Raw genomic sequence first — 26505 nt, 5'->3', positions numbered from 1 at the left:
ACTCCATCATAGTATCTTGATAAAGCATTCAGCCCCAAACTCCTTTTTCAAATAAATAACTGTCACAACCTGTGATTTTGATTAATTTGACCTGTAATTTTTATTTGTAACTCAAAAACATTTTTTCACAGTGCGGCCATAAAAAAGAAAACCATTAAAAACTGAATTCCTACAACTGAAATGTCAGCAATTTGTAAGAACTTATTAACCCTGTTCATCACTTGGTTGAACCACCTCTTGCAGCAATTACAGTAAGTAGCAATTTTGGAGAAGACTCTATTTTCACACAATAATATAAAAAAAATGTGCCCTTTCCTCCTTTGCCCATTTCTTCTTTCAAAACAGTGGAGTTGTGCCAAGCTAGTTGGGGAGTGGTGGTGGATAATTTTTTTAGGTCTTGGCACAGATGTTCAATGTGGTTACCTGGCTGATTGTTGCTCTGACAGTGTGCTTTGTGTCACTGTCTTGTTGAAAGACTAACTTCTTAACCAGATTACCAGTCCATATTGCTGAAAGTCATCCACATAACATGATGCTGCTGCCTCCACAGTTTACAGTGGAGATGGTGCTACCTGGATGATGTGCAGTGTAGAATTAGACCACACTTACTGCCTAGTGCCCAAACCAAAAAGCTCTGCTTTAGTCACATCAAACTAAACAATTTTCTGCCACATCTCTGGATGACCTTTTAAGTGACAGTGTATTTTCAAAATTCTTTGCAGGTGAGCACATTGTTTCAGCCAGGGTTTTTCCATTTCTTTTCTTTCTGTACAATGCCTTGGAGATTGCTAAGCAGGGAACACCCTCTCCAATCACAATTACTCTGCACATCAGTTGGAATAACAACTGGCATCACATTGGCCTCTCTGACAAGTGCTGCTCCTGTTAGGCGACTTAATTTAGAGTGATGGCCTGAACTAGGCAGTGTGACTATAGTTTTACATTTTTTCTACTTGCATTTGATGGAATGTACTGAGCTTTAAACTATGTTAAGTGTCTTTGATATGGTGTTGTACCTTTCCCAAATCTATACTTCTATATTATTATGTCTCTGACTAGTTTTAAATTATATTTTGTCATTATTTTGGTTTGCTTTGTGGAAAATCTCTACCAAACTGCAGGAGCTCAGCATGCTAAGAAATATTTATAGCCTTATAATTACAAATACTTTCAAAATTTAACAATTTCAATTTTTTTTCTTTTTGTTTCTTTTGATTTGGCATAATACAAACAATTTTGTAGATCATCTAGAAAAATTCTTAATTGAATAGTTTAAAGTTTTAAATCTGAGGCAATAACATAAAATTGGAGCTGAATTACTGTTCAAGGCACCGTTTATACTTTGACTAATATATGTGTACAGCAGCACAATTCATTGGCTCTTTTAATATATTTTGGGATTTTAAAATAAATACCGACTGAATAATCGACTAATGAAGAACAAACGTGACTCTTTCAATGGCATAACTGATCACGAGAGGTTACATTTACTTTTGTGCTTCAGGTTTGGTTGTACAGTTTGCTTTGGACACGCGTTAACTAGATAAATGACATTTTAACGTGAGATAAATGAGTAACTGTCGTAATTTCAACACTGTTTAGTTACGAAAACATATTCTTTTGATAGGTCTCCTTAAGCGGGCAGCAGTAGCATGGTTTTTCCCTATATGTTGAAGGGATTTGTTTTTTTTTACAGTCAGGGTGACACAACAAAAAAAACCCTCATTGATCTGTTTCGAAAGTAATGAGTCACACCCTCGTGGTATTTTACGTGAAAAAGATTCGACACTAAAGAATGTAAGCCGTTCAACCGTATTCGTCACGAACACGTCTGCTCAAAGAAGGCAATCTAGGGATTTTCCGGAGGCTCGACTGCGCAAGCGCCGGTTTATCCGGAAGTGGCAACACGTCAACAACAGAGTCTGCTCCAGAAAAAGAGGGTCGAAAGAACTGCCTGGGTGTTGTTTTGAGTCAGGAGCAACTTAGCTGGAAGTATCTTCGAGGCCTTGTATGGGAAACGTGTAAGTATATTTTAAGTGTATAACATGACATTCTTTTTGTTAAACTTCAATTTTAAGTTTGGGAGGTGTATCGTTACTGCACCAACTACGGAGTGTGGTTGCTCATATCGGGCCACGCTTGGTGATTGGGTTTCTGGAGGACTTTGAAGGTAGCAGGAATGTCGCTTTCTTGGGTTTTATATAACTTTGCTACGAAGGTTTAAACATTGACACGGTAAAAAAGAAAAAAAGTATGATACCGATTTCACTATGTCAGAATAGGGCCCTATCCGAGTTTCAAGCCAATATATAATTAGTTTAATGCAGTCAGATTCTCGTTATGATCATTTATTGAAATTGTTTTTCTTCGTTGTTATTTGCCGAAAGCATTAAGTCTCCATATTGCTTCCTTATTCCAGAATGGCAGTTAATTGTTACATGCCCAGCAGAGTGTGTAGATTTGTTACATAATTTGCGATCGTTAAGGTTTAAATTTAGGCCGCAAGAGTTTTTACGTTTTGTCTTGGCGTTTGTTTTTAAAAGTCATTCTGGTACACGAGTCGGAGGAGTGGGTTTGCGATGACAGTTTATTGACGTTGTTGTGGCCAATCAATGATCTGCTTGCTTATTTTGCGTCATTGTCAATCATAGTAATGAACCAATAAATAAGGAGCTTTGGGATTGTTTTCTACATAGACAGCCGCAAAGTCGGCATTGGTCTTAAGCTGGATATCAAATGCAGTACTGTACCGAGATGATGACCTTTCTTTCAAACGTACTACCGGCTTTAGGAGATTCCTCGCGCAATTGCTTAGCGTTTTCAAATCTAAAGTATTTCACGAAATATAAAATGTTTCAAAATCAAAGTTTTTTTCTCTATTGACATCGTGAACTTTAATGCACCTAGTTTTTTTTGTAAGAATTGAATGTTTAATTTATGCTTTGTTCTGTTAAAATTTACTTTAATATTTTATAGCGTAAGAAAAATTGTTAAAAAATAATATAAATATAATAATAAAAATGTAAATTAATATACCGGTAATTAAAAATATGCCTTCTGTAACACTTTTTAATTTACTTGTATAGGTATATTTACGCTGACATTGGCAGTATTTTCGCTTATTCATATCATTAAATGCCTAATATCCTTAATAACATTTTATCATTTTTAAGATAAGCAATATTTGCTGTAAATCAACTTTTTATAGTTATTTACAGCTTTCTTTACAGTGAAACATTAGTCTTGACATTTCTGAAGTTTTATTGAAACAGTTATAAAGTAAAAGCTGAAGGGATTTTTTTTTTAATTACAGCCTTCTGTACAGTTTTTGAGTAAAATAGTATGTGCTGAATTTGACAAAAAAACCCATTTTTAACCAGACTTGTAGTGTTTGTTATGCACTGAAGCCGTGACATGTGTTCCATTCAAATGAGAATAAGAATATTAAAAATATGTTAGACAAGACCAGGTCATTCAGCCAAACAAAGATGGCCAGTCCTATCAACTTAATTCCTCCAAAATAACATCAGGTTTACTTTTGAAGGTCCATAAAGTCCTACTGTCTACAGCATTACTTGGTAACTTATTCCCTGTGTCAGTGGTTGTCAGGGTGAAGAAAAACTTCATAATGTTTGTGCGCTATTTTCCCATAACAAGTTTCCAGCCCTGTCCCTTGCTGAACTAATTTTAATGTAGCAGTGTCTTCATTATGAATTCCCTTCATAATTTTAAACACTGCTATAATTTCTCCCCTTACTGTGCTTTTGCTTAAACTGAAAAGGCTCAGCTGTTTTCATCTTTCCTCATAACACATCTCCTGTAGCACTGGAATCAACATAGTCACTCTTCTCTGGACTTTTTCTACTGCTGCTATGTCTTTTTTTTTTTTTTTTTTTTTGTCTAGACACCAAAACCCTACACAGTAATTCAGATGAAGCCTCACCAGTGCGTTATAAAGCTTAAGCATAGCTTCCTAGGACTTGTAGTCTACACATCATGTCGTATAACCTTATACAGTATTCTTTTAGCCTTCTTAGCAGCTTCTGAGCAAAGTCTGGTTGTTGACAGCGATGAGTCCACTACGACTCCTAAATCCTTCCAGATATACACATGGCTCATTACATTGAGTACATTTAAAAGAAGTAACATTCCAGATATACACATGGCTTTTGCCATTGCAAATAACATATACCTGTATATATTTTTTTAATATATTAAATTATTTGCGTGTTAAATGTCAATTTTGCTGTTGAAGCAATGGACTGTTTCTGATGGAATGAATATAACTTTTTTTCATCAGCTATGTTATATATCTACAGTGCATCCGGAAAGTGTTCACAGCGCATCACTTTTTCCACATTTTGTTATGTTACAGCCTTATTCCAAAATGGATTCAATTCATTTTTTTCCTCAGAATTCTACACATAACACCCCATAATGACAATGTGAAAAATGTTTACTTGAGGTTTTTGCAAATTTATTAAAAATAAAAAAATTGAGAAAGCGCATGTACATAAGTGTTCATAGCCTTTGCCGTGAAGCTCGAAATTGAGCTCGGGTGCATCCTGTTTCCCCTGATCATCCTTGAGATGTTTCTGCAGCTTAATTGAAGTCCACCTGTGGTAAATTCAGTTGGTTGGACATGATTTAGAAAGGCACACACCTTTCTATATAAGGTCCCACAGTTGACAGTTCATGTCAGAGCACAAACCAAGCATGAAGTCAAAGGAATTGTCTGTAGACCTCCAAGACAGGATTGTCTCAAGGCACATATCTGGGGAAGGTTACAGAAAAATTTCTGCTGCTTTGAAGGTCCCAATGAGCACAGTGGCCTCCATCATCCATAAGTGGAAGAAGTTCGAAACCACCAGGACTCTTCCTAGAGCTGGCTGGCCATCTAAACTGAGCGATCAGGGGAGAAGGGCCTTAGTCAGGGAGGTGACCAAGAAGCCGATGGTCACTCTGTCAGAGTTCCAGAGGTCCTCTGTGGAGAGAGGAGAACCTTCCAGAAGGACAACCATCTCTGCAGCAATCCACCAATCAGGCCTGTATGGTAGAATGGCCAGAGGGAAGCCACTTGTTAGCAAAAGGCACATGGCAGCCCACCTGGAGTTTGCCAAAAGGCACCTGAAGGACTCTCAGACCATGAGAAAGGAAATTCTCTGGTCTGATGAGACAAAGATTGAACTCTTTGGTGTGAATGCCAGACGTCACGTTTGGAGAAAACCTGGCACCATCCCTACAGTGAAGCATGGTGGTGGCAGCATCATGCTGTGGGGATGTTTTTCAGCGGCAGGAACTGGGAGACTAGTCAGGATAAAGGGAAAGATGACTGCAGCAATGTACAGAGACATCCTGGATGAAAACCTGCTCCAGAGCGCTCTTGACCTCAGACTGGGGCGATGGTTCATCTTTCAGCAGGACAACGACCCTAAGCACACAGCCAAGATATCAAAGGAGTGGCTTCAGGACAACTCTGTGAATGTCCTTGAGTGGCCCAGACTCCGATTGAACATCTCTGGAGAGATCTTAAAATGGCTGTGCACCGACGCTTCCCATCCAGCCTGATGGAGCTTGAGAGGTGCTGCAAAGAGGAATGGGCGAAACTGGCCAAGGATAGGTGTGCCAAGCTTGTGGCATCATATTCAAAAAGACTTGAGGCTGTAATTGCTGCCAAAGGTGCATCGACAAAGTATTGAGCAAAGGCTGTGAATACTTATGTACATGTGATTTCTCAGTTTTTTTATTTTTAATAAATTTGCAAAAACCTCAAGTAAACTTTTTTCATGTCATTATGGGGTGTTGTGTGCAGAATTCTGAGGAAAAAAATGAATAAGGCTGTAACATAACAAAAGGTGGAAAAAGTGATGCGCTGTGAATACTTTCTGGATGCACTGTATGTGTAATTAATCTATGAAATCAATGTCATACCCCCCCCAATCCGTTTGTCAAAATCTGCATTCTGTAATGTCTGAATTAAACATATTTAACATTTACTATTCAAATAAATGCGCAATGGAATAGCATAGGTGCCGCTGTGAGTGGCAGCCTTTCCAGCAGCTCCATGTAGGACTTTATCTTCTTTATCTTTCTACCTTTTTCTCTGTCTCTCTGATCACTCCTACCACTTTCTTTGATGTGGACTCGTTTCCTGGACACTTTTTACTACTTGGACATGGATTTTTACACACCAAGACTCCTCTATTCAGGTAGTCAACTTCTAGTGCTGAGAACCAAGGCTCGTGCCGGTGTGGTTCCTTATTTACCTGACTAGATAAGACATCTGTATCGTGGCAGCAGAGCCGGTGCTAAGCTAAAGACTAAGCGGCAAGCGAGGAAGTGGCTATACAAGCCTTCGGTGCCTTCTGTGATAATGGGAAATGTGAACTCACTACCAAATAAGATCGATGAACTGGCTGCACTGGTGAAAAATGTCAGGACCTACAGAGAGTGCAGTTTGTTGTGTTTTTGTGAAACGTGGCTAACAACTAGCATCCCAGATGCTAACGTGGAGCTACCCGGGTTTAGCACAATTGGAGCAGACAGAGACGCAAATACCTGTGGGAAGCGGAAAGGAGAAGGACTCGCTCTCTATGTGAACACAAGGTGGTGCAACCCTGGACATGTAAACGTCAAAATCTCCACTTGCTGCAGAGACATCGAACTGTTGGCCGTAAGTCTGCATCCCTATTACTTGCCCATTGAGTTTGGACACGTCATTGTTGTTATTGTTTACGTCCCTCCTTGTGCGAACGTGGAGATAACGGGTGACATCATCCACTCCGCTGTTGCTAAACGACAAACACAGGACCCCGAGGCGCTTGTGCTAATCTCTGGAGATTTTAACCATGCGACGCTGGACAAAACATTACCTGCCTTCTCCCAGTATGTGGATTGTAACACCCGGGGAAATAGGATTATTGACCTACTTTATGCAAACATTAAGGACGCATACAGCGCCACCCCGCTGCCTGTGCTTGGGAAAGCAGGTCATAACCTGGTTCTGCTTCAGTCCCACTACAAACCAAGAGTAAGGGAGCTACCTACAACCACACGCTTATTCAGGAAGTTGTCCCCTGAGACAGAGCAGGCTCTGAGAGACTGCTTTGAAACTACAGACTGGGATATCCTGCAGGGTTCACATAGTGAGAACATTGAGGAGGTTGTTGACTGCACTACTGACTACATCAACTTCTGTATGGACATTGTAGTTCCAGGAAGAACAGTACACTGCTATGCTAACAACAAACCATGGATTACAAGTGACCTCAAGGGCATTTTGAACCAGAAGAAAAGGGCTTTTAAAGGCTGTGATCAGCATGAGCTCAAGCACGTGCAGAAGGAACTTCGAGTCCAGCTCGGTTCTATTCAATAAGGGCACTCTCAAAAAGGCGAGCTTCAAAAGGGCGCGCTCAATTGAGGTCGCCCTTTTGAAGCTTGCCTTTTTGTGCGCGCCCTTATTGAAGGATACCGTCCAGCTCAGGGCGGCAAAGGAGCAGTACGGGAAAAAACTGGAGCAAATGTTGCAGAATAACAGCATGAAGGAAGTATGGGATGGGATGAAGATCATCCCAGAGAGAGAGAGAGAGAGAGAGAGACAGGGAGAAAGCAAACTTGATGAACAACTTTTTTAGCATGTTTGACCACCCTAACCCACTCTCACCTCAGAGTACTGCATCCTCCACCCATCCTTCTGCTGATTCCAGCATAGGAGAGAGTTTTCCCCCACCCACAACTACAGCAGCCCAGGTAAGCAGAGAGCTGAGGAGACTTCGTGCCGGCAAAGCAGTGGGTCCAGCGGCAAAGCAGTGGGTCCAGATGGAGTATCGCCATGACTGTTGAAGGCCTGTGCATTGGAGCTGGGGAGTCCTGTACAGCGCATCTTCAACCTGAGCCTGGATCAGGGGAGAGTCCTGAGGCTTTGGAAATCTTGCATCACCCCAGTCCCAAAGGTATCACGTCCTGGTGAACTGAATGACTTCAGGCCTGTCGCCCTGACGTCACATGTGATGAAGACCATGGAGCGGCTGCTGCTTCACCACCTGAGGCCACAGGTCTGCCATGCCCTTGACCCTCTGCAGTTCGCATACCAGGAGAAGGTGTGAGTGGAGGATGCCATCGTCTACATGCTACACTGATCCCTCTCCCACTTGGACAGGAGGCAGTGGTGCTGTAAGAATTATGTTTCTGGACTTCTCTAGCGTCTTCAGCACCATCCAACCTCTGGTCCTTGGGGACAAGCTCACAGAGATGGGAGTAGATTCATATCTGGTTGCATGGATTGTGAACTATCTTACAGACAGACCTCAGTATGTGCGTCTTGGGAACTGCAAGTCTGACATTGTGGTCAGCAGCACAGGAGCACCGCAGGGGACTATGCTTTCTCTGGTCCTCACCCTTAAAGATAGGGTGAGAAGCTCAATCATCTGGGAGGGGCTCAGAGTAGAGCCGCTGCTCCTCCGCATCGAGAGGAGTCAGATGAGGTGGCTCGGGCATCTGATCAGGATGCCTCCTGGACGCCTCACTGGTGAGGTGTTCCAGGCACGTCCAACTGGGAGGAGGCCCCGGGGAAGACCCAGGACACGCTGGAGGGACTATGTCTCCCGGCTGGCCTGGGAGCGCCTTGGGATTCCCCCGGAAGAGCTAGAAGAAGTGGCCAGGGATAGGGAAGTCTGGGCATCTCTGCTCAAGCTGCTGCCCCCGCGACCCGACCTCGGATAAGCGGAAGAGGATGGATGGATGGATGGTCCTGTTCAGCCTATATACATCAGACTTCCAATACAACTTGGAGTCCTGCCACGTGCAAAAGTTCATTGACGACACTGCTATCGCGGGCTGCATCAGGAGTGGGTAGGAGGAGGAGTATAGGAACCTAATCAAGGACTTTGTTAAATGGTGCGACTCAAACCACCTACAACTGAACACCAGCAAAACCAAGGAGCAGGTGGTGGATTTTAGGAGGCCCAGGCCCCTCATGGACCCTGTGATTATCAGAGGTGACTGTGAGCAGATGGTACAGACCTTTAAATACCTGGGAGTGCAGCTGGATGATAAACTGGACTGGACTGCCAATACTGATGCTCTGTGCAAGAGAGGACAGAGCCGACTATACTTCCTTAGAAGGCTGGCGTCCTTCAACATCTGCAATAAGATGCTGCAGATGTTCTATCAGACGCCCTCTTCTATGCGGTGGTGTGCTGGGGAGGCAGCATAAAGAAGAGGGACGCCTCACGCCTGGACAAACTGGTGAGGAAGGCAGACTCTATTGTAGGCATGGAGCTGGACAGTTTGACATCTGTGGCAGAGCTACGGGCGCTGAGCAGGCTCCTGTCAATCATGGAGAATCCACTGCATCCACTGAACAGTATCATCGCCAGACAGAGGAGCAGCTTCAGCAACAGACTGCTGTCACTGTCCTGCTCCACTGACAGACTGAGAAGATCTTTCCTCCCCCACACTATGCGACTGTTCAATTCCACCGGGTTAAACGTTAACATTATACAATGTTATTGACTGTTACACCTGCCTCGCACTCTCCACCCTGCATTTTTTAACTTGCACTGCATTTTTTTTATCATTCTTTAATTAATATTGTTTCTATCAGTATGCTGCTGCTGGAGTATGTGAATTTCCCCTTGGGGATTAATAAAGTCTCCCTCTCTCTCTCTCTCTCTCTCTCTCGTAAATGCGAGTTTGGAATATGACAGCACAGTGCTTCAGAAAATCAGGGTTTGTCTTATAACTGTCAAAATTTCTTTTATTGATGCATTTCATTGAAACATTATTTTAAGTCAATAAAACAGTGTATTTCAGTCAGTTTGCTATGGCACAGTGGTGTGTTGTGAGAGCTACACAGATGTGCTGTAGAAATAAGTGTGTAGCACACCTGGGTGTTAACCTGAGAGGGATCAGCTCCACAGTTGGTTGAGACCCCTCTAAGGAGGACAGGACTACCTGGAGAAGATGGCATAAAAGCAGCTTTGCAATCGCTATTTTGTAGACACAGCACATGGAACACTTGGGACTCCAGCAACCAGAACACACATCCAATCTGCCTGGGTGTGTGGTTGCCAAGGCTGGTGGATAGTGCCATGTGAGTTTTTTCAGTCAGAGGGGACGGGCAAAGGGATTAAGCAGCTGGGAGATGCCACCAAAATGCTCAATATAAACCAAAATAACCAAAATAATCTTGGAGCTGTTTTTTTGTCGGTTTCCCTAGTAGCCATGCCTCTTTGGATAGTTGAGCACATGTATAATATATAAAGTGTTTGTAGTTAGTAGAATAGTAGTGTGCTTGGGATGTTTTTGGTTGCAGAAACTGTGCTACCACAGAAAAAAAAATTGAAAACACTACAATAAAAATTGGAAAAAAGTATAAATCTGTTCATAATTTGATGTCTATTATTTAAAAAAAAAAAAAAAAAAAAAAAAAAAAAAAATCTTGCGACAATACGAGACGTGATCTTTGAAAGAGTGACACTTTCACATCGCGCGAGACGGACAAATCACATCTTAATTACAACCTTTGGAAGCAAGTCCTGTGATACACATGCAGAGCAGGTTAGAGATAATGGAAGTAGGAAAATTCGAAAGTCTCAAAAAGAATTAAAGATTGCATTAGTGCAAACAAACTGAAAATATTACTCGGTGTAATAACGGAACAGCGAAATGAGATTGCATAATGTGTGAGGATGTATTGGGAACAAGAGAGACAAGGCAGTGAGACAAAAGACCAGGTGCTTTACAGGCTTTTAAACGTTTGAAGCGCTGCACGAAATGCAGAACACGTGGCAAGGCAGCAACAGCAAGCCAGCAGCTGATCGAGCAAAGAGGAGGTGTGCTTCTCCTTGGGGTGTATTCAGCCCCGCTCTTCACAATGCCGTGTAGCGTTGGTGAAACCGTTTCATTCCAAGGGTTTAAATGCACTCAATCAGTCCATCAAGTGCTCCTGGTAGAACTGTTTGTACTTAGAATTACAATGACCTCACTGTAAACTTACAGTACAGTTGTAATATTGCACAACCTGAGCCACTTTATGAACAATTTGCACTATGCACTGTACAGTAATCCCTCACCTATCGTGGGGGTTACGTTCCAGAGACCCCCGCGATAGGTGAAAATCCGCGAAGTAGCTACCTATATTTATTTTATTATTTATACATATTTTAAGGCTTTATAAACCCTTCCCACACTCTTATAAACCTTTCTCACTCTCTTGTTAACCTTTCCCACGCTCTTATAAACACTTCCTATGCTCTTAAGCACTTTCTGCATTCTTAAACACCGCAGACCAACACTGCACGCAGGGATCAGACATCAATGTGTCTGCACTCACTTTGTGAAGGGGGGCAGCTGAACTCTGAGCAGAGCAGAAATGGACTGTGTGCTGCTTCTGCCAAAATGCCTGCTTGTCGCTCTGCGCGTTCGGAAGGAGGAGGAGGAGTGAGGGCTGAACACATGTTCGCTCAAACCCAAACCCCCCCCCCCCCCCCGCCAACGCGCAGTAGCTCCTGCCACTTCGCATTGTCAAGGGGGTGGGGAGCTGAATGAACGCTAAGGAGAAGTGGACTTTGTGCTGGCTTTGTGCTGCTTGTCGCTCTGCGTGTCAATAATTTAAAAGCCTGTACATCACCAATTTTCCTGTCTCACTGTCTTGTCTTGCGTGAAGTTAAAATGTTTTATAATAGTGAGATGTTACTCATATCCTTAGCCTGACATCCACATATCATATGTGTTAACAAAGTGTGTTTTATAAGTTTACATGTGTTTAAAGCATGTGGGATGGGTATTTTAAGGCTTAAACTATAAAAATGTTTATTTATATGGTCTTTCTATATCGCGGATTTTCTCCTGTTGCTGATGGGTCTGGAACATAACTTCCGCGATAGGTGGGCAATCACTTGTATTTAAAAACCCGCGAAGTCGTGAATCCGCGAAAAGTGAACCGCGAAGTAGCGAGGGATTATTGTATGTACATTGTAAATGTATATTGTACTTAATGCTTTCATATTGTATATTTTTCATTGTTTTTTTATCTTTTTATTGTTATATTTCTTTAAAATGATAAAATAATAAAAATAAGTTTATGGAGGATTTGCATATCGAATCGCATTGTACCGTACAATAACAATAAAGGAATTCAATTCAGTAAAAGAGAGTGCGTATTTACAGATGATGACGACTGGCTTCTAAGTCGATTTAGATTTCCAAGAGCTATCGTCTTGGAGCTCTTAATATTATTTTTAAGATGAAATGCATTAAAGCATGTATATTACATTGTACAGAGATATTTTTAACTTCATTTAACTAATGTATATTGTTAATAATGTGTGGGCATGGTGGTGCAGCAGTAGTGATAAGCTGGCGCCCCATCCAGGGATCGGTCCTGCCTTGTGCTGTATGCTTGTTGGGACTAGATGGGTGGAATAATTAAACATGTACTGCGAAGATATTTCAATGTTCCTTAAAAGTTTTGAAGAATCTGCATTCTAAGCTTACGGATGGTTTGACATTTATTAAAGAGCTTATTGTTTGGAGATTTTCAATGGATATGTTGGTGAAGGGAACAGAGGAGACGAGGAGGTGATAGGTAGGTATTGTGTCAAGGAGAGGGATGAAGAAGGTCAGATGATAGTGGATTTTGCCAAAAGGATGGACATGGCTGTGGTGAATACGTATTTTAAGAAGAGGGAGGAACATAGGGTGATGTACAAGAGTGGAGGAAGAGGCACACAGGTAGATTACAGCCTATGCAGAAGAATCAATCTGAAGGAGATTGCAGACTGCAAAGTGGTGTCAGGGGAAAGTGTAGTTAAGTAGCATAGGATGGTGGTCTGTAGGATGACGTTGAAGATCAAGAAGAGGAAGAGAGTGAGGGCAGAGCCAAGGATCAAATGGTGGAATTTGAAAAAGGAAGACTGCAAGGTTGAGTTTAGGGAGGAGGTTAGACAGGCCCTGGGTGGCAGTGAAGAGTTATCAGACAGTTGGGCAACTACAGCAGATGCCTGAGGAGTGGAGAAGTGTACTGGTGCCAATATTTAAGAATAAGGGGGATAAAATTGATGAGCCACAGCATGAAGTTATGAAGAGTAGTGGAAGCTAGGTTAAGAAGTGAGGTGATGATTAGTGAGCAGCAGTATGGTTTCATGCTAAGAAAGAGCACCTTAGATGTGATGTTTGCTCTGAGGATGTTGATGAAGCATAGAGAAGGCCAGAAGGAGTTGCATTGCGTCCTTGTGGACCTGGAGAAAGCATATAACAGGGTGCCTCGAGAGGAGCTGTGGTATTGTATGAAGAAGTCGGAGTGGCAGAGAAGTACTTAAGAGTTGTACAGGATATGTACGAGAGAAGTGTGACAGTGGTGAGGTCTGCGGTAGGAGTGACGGATGCATTCAAGGTGGAGGTGAGATTACATCAGGGATTGGCTCTGAGCCCTTTCTTATTTGCAGTGGTGATGGACAGGTTGACAGAGGAGATTAGACAGGAGTCCCCGTGGAGTATGATGTTTGCTGATGACACTGTGATCTGTAGTGATAGTAGGGAGCAAGTTGAGGAGACCCTGGAGAAGTGGAGATAGATATGCTCTGGAGAGGAGAGGAGAGAAAAGAAGATCGGTAGGAACAAGACAGAATACATGAGAGGGAAGTCAGTGGAATGGTGAGGTGTAAGGAGTAGATTTGATGAAGTTGGATGAGTTTAAATACTTGGGATCAACAGTACAGAGTAATGGGGATTGTGGAAGAGAGGTGAAGAGAGGACAGGCAGGGTGGAATGGGTGGAGAAGAGTGTCAGGAGTAATTTGTGACAGATGGGTATCAGCAAGATTGAATGGGAATGTCTACAGGACGGTAGTGAGACCAGCTATGTTATATGGGCTGGCATTGACCAGAAAGCAGGAGACAGAGCGGGGAGTGGCAGAGTTAAAGATAAGATTTGCACTGGATATGACGAGGATGGATAGGATTAGAAATGAGTACATTAGGAGGTCAACTCAGGTTGGACGGTTGAGAGACAGTCAACGAGACGAGATTGCGTTGGTTTGGACATGTGCAGAGGAGAGATGCTGGGTAGATTGGGAAAAGGATGTCAAAGATAGAGCTGCTAGACAGGAGGAAAAGAGGAAGGCCTAAGAGAAGGTTTATGGATGTGGTGAGAGAGGACATGCAAGTGATGGGTGTAACAGAACAAGATGCATAGGACAGAAAGATATAGAAAAAGATGATCTGCGGTGGCAACCCCTAACGAGAGCAGCTGAAAGGAGAAGAATTGTGTGGCGATTGGTTAAGTGGAGAAATGAAAGGAAGGACAGGAATTGGGGATTGATACGTTTTGAATGAGTCAGTACTACTGCAATAAATTATTTCATCAAGGGTCACACACGTCCCAGCATGCATCTTGCGGGATGCAGAAACAATCTTTAGACAGGGCACCAGCTCATCATTACTACTGCACCACCGTGTTTACATGCTTTGATATATTTCATCCTAAAAATGATATCAAGTATACTTCTTAATATTTAAATTGTTCAGAGTGCTGTAATAACATGAATGTAATGTATTCTGTGTCCTGTCGGCATATGAGAATGCCCATTTAAGAAGCACGTGCTGATTCACACACAAAGCACATACAAGAATACAATACAAAGCATTTAATGTGCTTCTTTAGTTACGATGGGATCTGAGAAACTCTACTATATTTAACATTGATTTTAAGATTAAGTTTACAACATTGTACTTTAATGACAAAATAAATGATAAGATTTCAACCTTTTTTTTTTTTCTTTCCCCTCCCCTCTGTACTCTAATATGCTTCTGTATGACACTCCGATGGTGAGCTGCGACTTGCCTTTTCACGTTGACTTTGATATCTGACCACTTCTTTTTCTATTTTGGGCACCATGCAACTTTCTGAACTTGAATTTCTGAGTTTCTCCGCCAGTCTGTACCACTCAATGAACTTCCTTTTGTTTTGGTTAAGCCAACAAATAGTAAGTTTTTTTTTGTCCACCACTTCACATTTGCTGAAATTCATTTTTTTTCACGTGTTTTTGCCATTGTCTTTTAACCAAACACTGAATGGGAAAGGTGATATTTATATTGATTTTCATATTAAAATATGGAAAAATCTGGGAGGAGTTGGGTGAGATGGCAGGCATGTGTGTTACTTTTCATGCTGATAGGGATTTATGGAGCTGAAGTGATTAGAAGTTGGCTTACACATGGTTTTGTGCATATGATTTTTTTTTTTTTTTTGTGTACGCACATTTCCACACCATATGCCATGTTTTAGTGTTTTACGTACAGCGTTATAGCAAAACACCAGGGCCCTCATGCATATGTTTGTGAGACATGGATACTATCTAGTGACCTGAGATGAAGACTGGATTCTTTTTTTACTGTGTCTCTTTGGAGAATCCTTGGGTACCGTTGGTTCGACTTTGTGTCGAATGAGTGGTTGCTCACAGAGTCCGAATGAGGCACATTACCTGCATTGTAAGGGACTGTCGGTTATGGCACTACAGCCATGTGACACAATTCCCCAAGGATGATCCAGCTCGCAGGATCCTCTTTGTTGAGGACCCAAAAGGCTGGACCAGGTCAAGGGGATGCCCACTCCTGGCAGTGACCGATAGATGGTCGTTTCCAGAGGATGGGATTGGACTGCGTGTCTGCCTGGGGGGTTGTCTACTGAGATCCCAAGCTTTTTTGTGGTGTGGGGGGGTGTGGCAACATGCTGTACCAGTGCATGCTCCCCAACCCAACCTGATCTGATCTTTGAATAGTAGATTACCACAAACCAAAAACCCAGAGGAAACCAAAATTCCAGTTTGGCTGGTCACCCTTCTATGTTTTGCTTTAATCCATTCTAAATAATAATAATTGACCTACAGTATGTTAGAATTAGTGTATACTGTGTGGTATTGTATGACATTTTATACTTTATTGGTCCACAAAGGGAAATTTACAACAACAAAACCTGTCTCTTTAAGATAGCCAACACTTCTAAATTTTTTCATATATTGAAGTTATACTTCAGACATGGGTTAAGAAGTCAGAGTGAGGCATTCTGAAGCTGTGTTGCTTTTGGTATAAAGAAGCTCCAGAAGCAATTTCTGATGCAGAAATGTGGAAAGATTTCAAGCCACCCTAGAAAAATCTCAAAGCTAGTTGTTTGGGTATTCTGTGTTGCTTTGTTCATAAAAACATTATATAATGTTAGAGTAAATGCTCATATGCATTAATAAAATAAAAAGGTTACAAGAATGACTTGTATTCTTAAAAGAAGTTAGTGTTTTCTGTGACCTTCTTTACCATGCAAAACTGACATAGTTCGCTCTCTGTGTAATTGTTTTGTTAAGTAGTTCTATGGTAAATTCTTTTAACCTTTTTAATAAATCTTTGATTTTGACAGGTTTTGGTGTTTTTCCCTATCCGGGGTTACTCCACACAATTTCACAAGCTCTGGCTTTGATTTGTCCAGTCTAATAATAATCCTGTTTCATCAGCAGACATCCAGATTTCCTTATGACCTTTAAGCACTGTTCATCAGATGCAGATACAGTAATCCCTCCTCCATCGCAGGGGTTGCGTTCCAGAGCCACCCGCGAAATAAGAAAATCCGCGAAGTAGAAACCATATGTTTATATGGTTATTTTTATGTTGTCATGCTTGGGTCACAGATTTGCGCAGAAACACAGGAGGTTGTAGAGAGACAGGAACGTTATTCAAACACTGCAAACAAACATTTGTCTCTTTTTCAAAAGTTTAAACTGTGCTCCATGACAAGACAGAGATGACAGTTCCGTCTCACAATTAAAAGAATGCAAACATATCTTCCTCTTCAAAGGAAACAGAGAGTAAAGCAAACAAATCAATAAATCAATAGGGCTGTTTGGTTTTTAAGTATGCGAAGCACCGCCGGTACAAAGCTGTTGAAGGCGGCAGCTCACACCCCCTCCGTCAGGAGCAGGGAGAGAGAGAAACAAAGTCCAAAATCAATACGTGCCCTTTGAGCTTTTAAGTATGCGAAGCACCGTGCAGCATACTTAAAAGCTGCACACAGAAGGTAGCAACGTGAAGATAATCTTTCAGCATTTTTAGACGAGCGTCCGTATCGTCTAGGTGTGCGAACAGCCCCCCTGCTCACACCCCCTACGTCAGGATCACAGATAGTCAGCGCAAGAGAGAGAGAAAGAAAAGTAAGTTGGGTAGCTTCTCAGCCATCTGCCAATAGCGTCCCTTGTATGAAATCAACTGGGCAAACCAACTGAGGAAGCATGTACCAGAAATTAAAAGACCCATTGTCCTCAGAAATCCGCGAACCAGCACAAAATCCGCGATATATATTTAAATATGCTTACATATAAAATCCGCGATAGAGTGAAGCCGCGAAAGGCGAAGCGTGATATAGCGAGGGATCACTGTAGTTTTTTTTTTTTTTTTGTCAGTCTTAAGCTGCATTGCCTGTCTTCGGTTTATCCAGTTTCTTTAAATTTACAAAATTAACAGTACTTCTTGAAAATCCAGTTTGGTGTGCTGTTGCTCTCTGACTATAGCCCTATTGTTACAAAACTATTATGTTTGTCAAAATGTGTTTGCTTATCCATTACCATCCTAATTCAGGTCAAGATACCCATTTTATTTGTTAAATTGCACTACTGTCATATCTTGTTTGGCTAATTGCTATTTCAACTATCTATTAATTTAAGTCAGGTGTGCTGTTGGAATTTAACTAATTTGTGCCTTAAGGAGAGGTTTGCAAATTAAACCAGTATTGTTCTGAAACATTGACATGTGTTATATGTATGTTTTTGTCTGTTTTTCACATGGAAATATAATTTCTGACCTTAGTTTTCATTTTAAAGATTTTTTAAAATTATTTGCACAATGTGATTTTGGTCTTGCATCAACATTTTCCCCTTAGCGTCGTTTTGATATTCAATGGTACTTCCGTTGTAAATATTGTGGCACAGGTGTGTCCACTGTCTTCTGGTAGATAATAATAATAATGCATTTTATTTATAGGGCACTTTACATTAACATTAAATCTCAAAGTGCTACATAAAAAGTTTAAACAAAGGCAAAGCAAGATAAAAACAGAGATAAAACAAAAATAATTATTGTATTCTTGTTAATAAGCTTTCCTAAATAGAAAAGTCTTTAGCTGTTTTTTTTTTAAAACAGCCCACAATCTGCTGTGTTCTTAGGCTCTCTAGTAGGGCATTCCAGAGCCGTGGAGCAGCGGCTGCAAATGCTCAGTCAACCATTGTATGAAGTTTGGTCACAGGGGGGCGAAGGCGGTAGGTATTTGCAAAACAGAGGTTTCTTGCAGTGGTTCCTTGAGATATTGTGGACCATTTCCATGGATACACTGGTGAGTAAACAAACAGTTTGTATTCGACATGGAGATGGATAGGGAGCCAATGAAGTGACTAAAGGATTGGTGAAATGTGTTCATATTTCCGTACCCTCATCAGGATTCTTGCAGCACTATTTTGAATTTGTTGTTCTTTCAACAGCTCTCTAGTGTTAGTTATCTTATGTCCCGGATAGACCCTAGTGTGAAATGTATATGCCTTTGAATTCTGTGTTATTCTCTTATACTTAGGGCTGGGTGATAAAATAATAAGATAATTAGCATGAAGTAGCTTTTCGTCAATAGAAATATGACATGCTCGATACAACGGTGACAGCTCCCATTCCATCCAGGTATTGACAGACAACACGAAAAGCAAGTAATGATGAGAATAACGCCGCCTCTGACCAGTCATATGGCTGGAATAGAGTTACAGCCACATCAGGTTAGATTGACACACACAGCACTAAACATCAGAGTAGCAGCAGCAGCACATGTTGGTAATATGTGGGCTGCAGTAGCCCTTCACATCAGTACAATATGTCAGGAGTGGGAGCAAGATAAAAGACAAGACGATTAGAGAAAATAATGAAAACTTGAAAAAAAAAATCAGTGTTATTGAAGAAGATGCCCCAATGAACACAGCCCAAGGCTCAAAAGACGAGGACATTGTTAAAAAGAAGGGTCAGAGGAATTTGATAGTATGGATATTATTTTGGTTATTTAAAGTCTGACAGGAAGTTGAGTGCACTGCAAATTGTGTCGTAGTTTAACTGATTTTTTTTTTAATACCATCGGAAGCAGTGCCATCCTTTAAAGAACACACACTGCAAGACTTTAATGTCAATGTCAATTTATTTATATAGCACATTTAAACAAACATAATAATGCTGTGGCCAAAGTACTTTACAAAAGTAGAACAAATTAACATAAATAGAAATAAAATATATGAACATAAAATAAAATACATAATAAATAGAAGTAATGTTATATACATAAAAAATAGAAGTAATGTAATATAATCACAAAGAGGAAGCTATCAGTATTACTGGAGGTAACTTAGGGCAGCATGATAACAGAAAAAATGATTATCACGATTATCCATCCATCCATTTTCCAACCCGCTGAATCCGAACACAGGGTCACGGGGGTCTGCTGGAGCCAATCCCAGCCAACACAGGGCACAAGGCAGGAACCAATCCCGGGCAGGGTGCCAGCCCACCGCAGTATCACGATTATTTTGCTCAAAATTTTTATCACGATTAATAATGACGATTATTCCTTTGGTAATGAACTTTTATTCACTTGTGTATTCTTATTGCACTTTACAGCCACAAATAAAGAAAAATAAACAAACCGAACATGTTTAGAATGGAGAGTTTTTCTTAACTGTGGTAAATAAATAAAACTAAACTGCCTCTTTTACATCAACTTGTAATAAAATCAAATAAGAATAAAAAATTTTTACAACATGTTACAGATTTTTGGCTAAGAACACAAGCCTGTCAACTTGATCGGGCTTTAGGGAAGACCGCAAGCAAGTAACTACATTTCCACCGGAACTAAAAGCCCTCTCTGAAGGAGAGCTTGTGGCTGGTATGCACAAGTATTTTTTTGCCACTTTTGAAAGCCTTGGGTAGATCTTTTCATGTTCTTTCCACCATTTTAATGGGTCCCCCTCACTATCCAGGTAGCTTGACTGCAAGTAAGATTCCAGCTCACAGGCTACACTAGATTTCTGGTTGTTAGGTGGCAAGGCTTGTTCAGCAGTTTTAAAGTAGCTTCCTAAAGTCATCTTTTTCTTTGGGGCACATCCAGCTTCAGCATCATCCTTGCTGGTCTCGTGTGCTGTTTCTTGGGGTGGCACCTAAACACAGAAAAAGGCATTTAGAACAAATTTAACTAATTGAGACTCAAAACACTAATATAGATCTCAGTGCAGCTCATTTTTATTACCATCATTGCCAAAGTCTGCATCTCAGCTTTGAGTCTGGATTGAATTGTTGTTTTGTTGTCCTCAGCCATGTATCTCATCTTAAATCGTGGATCCACCGTAGATGCCATGTCCAATAGAGCTTGGATGTCTGGGTCGCTGTATTTTTCGTTTAGGTACTCCAAAATTTTAGACTTGATTGCTCTTGACAGGTCAGTATCATCATCCTTAACTTTCAAGATTGATGCGTTGAAAAGATGAAGAACTGGCTTAACAAATGACACGCTGATGTACTTCTCGCCAGACAGTGCATCTGTAAAATTAACTAGAGGGTGCAAGGATTTGTTGATTGCCTCTAGTACATCCATGTCCTGCCATGTTGGGATAAGATGACGAGACTTCTTGTCAGAGGACAGGACATGTGCAATGGCCTTTTGCTGCTCGATGATTCTCTCTATCATGGCCTGACGTGATCCCCACCTTGTTGGACACTGTTTTCAGTGAGTGCTCTGGGAGTTTCATCTCCTTTTGTGCAGCTAAAAACTCTCTCTTACGCTTCCAGCTGTAAGAGAAGGAGCTCACCAACTTTTTACAGAGCCCCACAGCCCGGTCAATTCTTGGATCCTTCATGGCATTCTCTTCAGGAAATAAACATGATCAGAAAAAAAAACAGTAAGACACAGGAAGACTCTTGTTGTTTATGCAACTTTTGATCAGAAATAAAAAAAAAAAGTTTTTTATTTCACTAATTATATACACCTACATAAGACAATTATCAAACATTTATTAATAAATAATAAACACTCACTTATTCTAAACTCATCTGGGTTCACAAACATTAACATAATAGTATTTGACTAATCAAATATTTTTTAACTTTTAAATGTATCTAATTTGATAGATTAGCAGAATAAAAATGATGATTATTATACTGTAGACATATGACTCATTGTCCATTATAATGTGTCATTATAATCAGGGGTGCACATAACCTTTTGAGTGTGTTCCTCAGGTGAGTAGCAGGAGCTGGTGTTTGGTACGCACTCCGCAGCGAGGTCTTAATAAGTGCAGATCGCTCCCTTAAGGTTTTGTGGTTTTTATCGTCATTGTGCAACTTGACGGAACACAAGGTTGCGTCTTGAGCGTAATATGCATTAAACAAATGTATTGCGTTTTATTAAAAATGGTATGAAAGAATCAGTTGTTCTTTTGTGATAAAACCGAAATAAAATAAAATAAAATGCTATTTGAGTACGTATTTAATATCACGTGAGTGCGTGGCGCTTAAATATCGTTTAATAAATAACGTCACTGACTAAAGACTGTTGGTGAAGAGCGCACTGTCATTTGGACGTCTTAAAGTAGCCGAAAATGCGCACAGCTGCGCCTCATTTAAAAATTACCACTGCCACAAGCAGAAAACACGCAAAATTATTTTATTTCAAAACGAAACCACTTTGTATGGTGCTTTCCGCCGGTGCAGAATAGGGTCCTGAGTCGGAGGAATAAACACTTTTCGAACATAAACGCAGTACCTAAACCGAAAGGACATAAAACAAATGGTGAAGGTGAAATTTTAATCGCACGCTGTCAAAAAACGGTCACAGTCAAGAGCTCTTCTGTTTTGTACGCGAAAGTGCTGTAGTAACAAAATGACGTTACGCGTTCATCATTTTTGCCACGCATGCGTACCTGCGTACCAGTTATGTGCACCCCTGATTATAATATCACTAAAACAACAACAACAATTAATATTTTTAAATTGTCAAATTGTTTCAATATATCTGGGAAAAAAACATACAACTTACCGATGGCTAAATGAAGTCTGTGACCAAAGCAGTGTAGCCTCGGCCAGTTATTCACAGATGCTGCCCTAATCATATTAGCTGCGTTGTCCATTGTGATGCACACAAGTCTTTCTTCCACCAAGCCCCAAGCGGACATCGCTTCTTTGAGGCCCACTGCAATAAACTCCGCTGTATGGTCTTGTGGGAAAAACGAAGTTTGCAAAAGCTTGCTTTTCATCTCAAACTCGCTGTCAATAAAATGAACTGTCAAGCTCAAATACGGTTCCGCAGTTCTGCTTGACCATAAGTCGGTCGTGGCAGCAAAATATTCAAGGGTGAGCCTGAGAATTTCTCTTTCTATTTCTTTTCGGCATTTCGCATACAGCGAGGGCAGCGCAACATTGGAAAAATGGTTGCGTGAGGGAATGCTATATCTTTTATCAAGTGTTGCAATCATTTTTTTATACCCCTCACTGCTCACGGTGGTTATTGGACACATATCCTTGGCTATATGGTACGTGATCGCCTCTGTTATTTCCCGGTGTCTTTGCGAGCTAGGCAGATATGGTATTGCGTTGAACAATGTCCCTGATATTGTTGTCTGTGTTGTGGATGGCTGGTAATTTTTTGTTGTTGCTGTTTGTGCCTTCAGTCGTTGAAATTCTTGATAGTGTACTTTTAAGGTGGTTGATGAGGTTTGTTGTGTTACCTTGGGACGTTTGGACGGAACAGGAGCAAAGTTTGCACAAGACTCGTACCTGATCAACATCACATTCCTCGAAACCGAAATAGTTCCAGACAACTGAGTATGACCCCTTTTTAGGAACTAACGATCGCACTTCTGCACCTTCCTCACATTGCTCCACCATCATATGTTTATTCTGACTGACTGTTATTGCTGCTATTGACTTCTACTGCTTCAGAAAGCGCTTGCAATCTAGACGCAGTAACATCATAGTGACGCAGTCCAATCTGTAAACTCAGCCCATAAAAAACAGTTTGGTCTTTATACAGTAAAATCGCGATGATATTTATTAACTGATCGTGGGTCATAAATATCGTTATCATGAGAAAAAAAAGATTAATCGTGCAGCCCTAAGGTAACTGAATGTAAGTGAGTAGAAATGAGTCTTTAATCTTGTTTTAAACAGTTCAATTGTAGATGACTCCTTGATTTGATGAGGTAAAGAGTTCCACAGGCGAGGTGCGACAGCTGCAAAAGACCTGTCCCCTTTGGTTTTACACTTGGTACGAGGGACAACCAGAGATAGCTGACCAGAAGATCTAAGCACTCTGGATGGCTGATGTAAAACACACAGTTCAGATAAATAGGCAGGAGCAAGCCCATGTAAAGATTTAAAAACTAGCAGCAGGATTTTAAAATCAATTCGAAAACTGACAGGCAGCCAGTGTAAAGAAGCTAAAATAGGAGAGACAGAGTCATACTTTCTTGCCCCAACCAGAAAGCGAGCGGCAGCATTTTGTACCAACTGTAACCTGTGTATCAAGGATTTGTTAATCCCAGAATACAGCGAGTTGCAGTAATTGAGGCAAGAAAAAATAAACGCATGAGTAGCTATCTCAAGATCCCTAGAAGATAAAAAAGGCTTTATCTTACCTAATAGACGAAGTTGGAAAAAGCAACTCTTGACTACAGAATTTATTTGTTTCTCAAAAGCGAGGTTACTGTTAAAGGTAACACCAACATTGCGTACTTGAGGTTTGGAAAAGACAGAGAAAGAGCCGAGAAGACCAAGACCAATTTGGGCTTTAGCTGATGGACCCACTATAAGCACCTCCGTTTTATTTTGATTTAGATCAAGAAAATTGTTAGCCATCCAGGATCTTAATTCAGACAGACAGTTGTGGAGTTGATTTGTTGCAGACAGGAATATAAACCTGAGTATCATCAGCATAGCAGTGAAAAGAAATGTTAAATTTCCTAAAAATTGCTCCAATAGGGTGAAGGTATATGGAGAATAAAATAGGACCCAAAATGGATCCCTGAGGAACGCCATATTTAAGAGGAGTAGTAGATGAAGAAGAAGAATTAAAAGTCACTGTAAAGTGTCTACCAGTTAAGTATGACCTGAACCAGTTAAGAGCAGCCCCTTTAAGCCCAACAAGATGTTCAAGCAGCATCAGCAATATTTCATGGTCAATAGTGTCAAAGGCAGCGGACAGGTCAAGGAGGAGAAGGACTGCCGCATCACCTGAGTCAGTAATAAGAGAGATGTCGTTGAACACTTTCAGGAGTGCCGTTTCAACACTATGATAACGCCTAAAGCCAGATTGGTAGATCTCAAATAAATTATTAGAGTTAAGGTGATCAACCAATTGATTATAAATAATTCTTTCTAGAATTTTAGCCAGAAATGGCACTTGGGAAATTGGATGAAAATTAGCTAAAACTCCAGGGTCTAATTCTGCCTTTTTAAGACAGGGGCGGACTGCAGCATGTTTAAAAAATGAGGGCACAACACCCGAACTAATAGAATCATTGATGATGGCTAATAAGGGTGGGCCCAACACATCAAAGGCTTCCACTAGGAGACGTGGTGGTACAATATCCAGAGGACTGAGAGCTGGTTTATGGGTGTCAATAGTTTTTTTAGCTGTGAAAGTGAAACTAGATCAAAGGATTCTAAGACAATGTCATGATTAACAGTAGAGAGTTCGTAGCCCGTTTGAACAATGCCACGGCGGATAGTATCAATATGACTTTACATTCCCAGACTTAAATGGGGATTTCTTGTACCTTTCTTTTTTTTGCCTTGGAACATAAGCTAACCACAATTGAGTGTATATGTCAATTTTGTTTGTTCTCCTTTGTTTACATTTTAAAGCTGCTTGAATTTGTACTGATTATATATACAGAATGTTTTCTGTCTATTTATTTGTGGGTTTGTTTCCCAACCAATTAAAACAGTTTGAATCTATACAAAAGAAAGGATATGATATAGAGGTAGTTTTTAGATTTTTTTTTTTTGTATTAATATTTTATTTATTTGCAATTGCCCAAACAATGACTTTGTGTTATCCTGTAAATCTTGAAAACTTTAAGATTTTTGTTTTAGATTTAAGATTTTAGAATTAAGGTTTTATTTTATTTATTTGGAATTGACCAAAGAATTTAGTTGTGCATATTGTGGTCTCCTGTAACAGCTTTTGACTGGTCAGACTTAAGATTTCAGTTTATTATATACCTATTTTATTTATTTGAAATACAGTTGTGTAATTTTCAACAGTACATTTATCATATTCAACTTTTGACATAAAATAAATAATATTTAAACCAAAATTAACCTTCTGATATCTTCACATTTCACTTAGGAGTAAAAAGGAACTTTTAAGCTTGACAGAAGCACAACTTGTACTTTGTTCTTGACTTGCCCCTTTTGGTTTTGCTCACTTCATTTAACTGACCCTCTGGTTTTGACCTCTATTTCAGTCCTACTTACTATCTCAGCTCATTTAGCTTCTCCCAATTGTACCTTCTTGCTCACAGTAATACTCTGGAATCATGAGCAACTCAGAGATGATCAATTTAGTGGAGTGTCAGAGAGCAACAGAAGGTTTTTAAAGAGTAAGTGAATAAACTCATCAGCACTGTTCAGCTGTTAATTACTGAAATACCTACCCTGGTGCAACTACAACAGTAGCATCAACAACAAGCAAAGGGTGTCAAAAACCTGTCATGTAGCTTCTGTTAGTATTAGAGAAATGTTTATTCCATAGCCTGAATATTTCTTTGTCAGTCGAGTAAGTTTAGTGGTTTTATTAATTGGTGCATATTAATCTTTGCCTCATACTTATTCATCTAACAGCTAAAATTGCTTTCGTAATTTCTCTTCTAACAGATAAGCTTCTTTAAAGGGCATCAGTTTTGTACACTATTTTAGTCTAGCAAATTTAAGAGTTTTCTAGAATTTGTGATGATCCTTGTCAACACACTGCTTGATATAAATTTTTGAAATGCATACGGGTTTCCAAATCTGTTGATGGATTCATTATTACTTTCCAAAAATTAGCAGAATCAGGACAGAATGATGTGCTTTTTTTTTAAACATTTTTTGTAGTGGGTTATTTGATAAAATAAAAGATGAATTTGTAAAATATAATTTTTGAAGAGATCTTAGTCTCATTATGAAGACAAGCATGCACATTTTTTTCCTTAATTAAAAAACAGTACTTCAGAGACCCATCAACCAGTTCCTGTGGATGTACAAAAGACCATCTACCCTAAGCTTTAGAGAAACTGAAGTGCCTGTCTCATTGTGGGACAGGCATTTGTAGTCACTTACGCTTAGCAAATTTAGCTCAGAGATACCTTGTTATTTATTAATTCAGAATCAGTTGAAAATGTTATCTTTCTTAGTTTTGACAGAGAATGTGGCTTGAAAGTTAAGCTTTTAAAAGATGCTTACAAAT

The 26505-nt window shown here is 40.3% G+C and overlaps 1 protein-coding gene across 3 annotated transcripts in view; it reads left to right on the top strand.

Moving 5' to 3' along the window:
* Window positions 1–1865: 1865 nt before the first annotated feature.
* The window catches only part of tax1bp1b (Tax1 (human T-cell leukemia virus type I) binding protein 1b), a 1153251-nt gene continuing 1128611 nt past the window's right edge, over window positions 1866–26505 (top strand). For all 3 annotated transcript variants that reach the window (XR_007936602.1, XM_028818228.2, XM_028818227.2), the window contains exon 1: window positions 1866–2021. The gene's annotated coding sequence lies outside the window, so the exon portion shown is untranslated. The remainder of the gene's footprint in view (window positions 2022–26505) is intronic.

The sequence above is a fragment of the Erpetoichthys calabaricus genome, chromosome 13 (genome assembly GCF_900747795.2).
Source record: "Erpetoichthys calabaricus chromosome 13, fErpCal1.3, whole genome shotgun sequence".
In the NCBI taxonomy this organism is placed as follows: Eukaryota; Metazoa; Chordata; class Cladistia; order Polypteriformes; family Polypteridae; genus Erpetoichthys; species Erpetoichthys calabaricus.
The sequence above is the reverse complement of the archived record's forward strand: the minus strand, read 5'-3'. Positions and strand labels throughout refer to the sequence as shown.